This window comes from Stegodyphus dumicola, chromosome 3, assembly GCF_044657685.1.
Source record: "Stegodyphus dumicola isolate Sdum_Otavi_A_Nest chromosome 3, ASM4465768v1".
Taxonomy (NCBI): domain Eukaryota; kingdom Metazoa; phylum Arthropoda; class Arachnida; order Araneae; family Eresidae; genus Stegodyphus; species Stegodyphus dumicola.
Window position 1 is genome coordinate 177,581,815 of NC_140770.1, and position 1,414 is coordinate 177,583,228.

General features: G+C 31.0%; 1 non-coding gene across 1 annotated transcript; it reads left to right on the forward strand.

The window, feature by feature from the left end:
- The first annotated feature begins 1,100 nt into the window (after nt 1–1,100).
- On the forward strand, nt 1,101–1,173 carry TRNAK-CUU (transfer RNA lysine (anticodon CUU)). The gene has a single exon. It is a non-coding gene; the product is annotated as a tRNA-Lys (tRNA).
- The last annotated feature ends 241 nt before the right edge of the window (nt 1,174–1,414 follow it).

Below are 1,414 nucleotides of genomic sequence, written 5' to 3' on the forward strand. Positions count from 1 at the left end.
AGAAAGGCACAGATTTTTGAATGAATTTATTTGAAAGTACCGCCTTTGTATGTGATAATAATCGGAAATGCATAACCGAAACATGGCGGGCCAGACCACTTGCTTTTCTTCAGAATATGAGTAAGTATATGTCTATTTTAACCCAAATTCATGTTCAGGAAAGTAATGTCTTATGCAAATATGGCACAGTTCGTTGCTTAAAATACCGCACATATCCTAGGTGATTATTTTTAGAATTGATTTTCCTCTTTCGAGTATATCGCGGGCAATGTTTGGAAAAGAATTCTTACGAAATGTAATTGAATATCGATCCTTTGATGCGTTTCTAAACAGATGTCCATGAATAGAATGCAATATTTACGATCACAGAAAACGATATTGCGAGAAAATTGTGTTCAGTCAATGCGAATGTAACCATTAAAGAATTAATGGTATTTTTTATTTTATTTATCTGAAAAACTATAGTGTTGAAAACACTGAAATATAACCATGCTTCTAAACTAAGCATTGCATTTGAAAACCGAGAATGATTTCTGCTGCAAAATAGAAAATATTAGAGACTTTTAATATGAGATATCTAGAGACGAAACATGGGACTGCGAAAATTAAATATTTTAAATATATTACAATCGAATTTCCAATGATTTAGTTTTAAATAAAATTTATTAAGCGCTATAAATGCTTGTAATATTTAATGATAAAGGTATAAAGTGCTCTTTTCGCAGCTTTAAGTCTAAAATATAAAAGCTAATGTTAATAAATTTAATCTAAACTATAAAACATTTTTCGCATTTAGCAACAAATATTTACAATACTTAAAAAGGCGGCGCTGTGCTTAATGATATTGCGACTTGTATTAGAAAAGGCGAAAAGAAAAATATATGTGTGGCGGGAGCGAATTCAGCTCATTAATATTTATTAATGTTTAACAATGCTTAACAGTATTTTTATCCGAAACATTGTGCGCAGTCAAGGTTTTGATTAATTTCATGAGTTGTTTTAGTTAACATTGTTGTACAAAGTTTGAGTTATTTTAAAAAATAAAACTATAAAATAATTAATGAAACTTTATTTAGTCTTTATTTAATAACGCCCATGTTGCCCGGCTAGCTCAGTCGGTAGAGCACGAGACTCTTAATCTCGGAATCGTGGGTTCGTTGGCCACGTTGGGCGTACCGTTTTTAACTAATTTTTTTGCAAACTTTGCACTGCCAGAGAAGTTTTAGCATGCCAGGGCGATTATTAATTGTAACATATAGGATGTCATATCAATTTGTCTGCGTTAAAAAATTGCATAAAATTTTAAGAAAAGTGGCATATTAGAATAAGGTTTTAGCAAAGGTGCAAATAATTTTAACAACGTAAGGTACATTTTGATTTAAATGGTTGCCAATAGATGCGCTATACCTTTCAT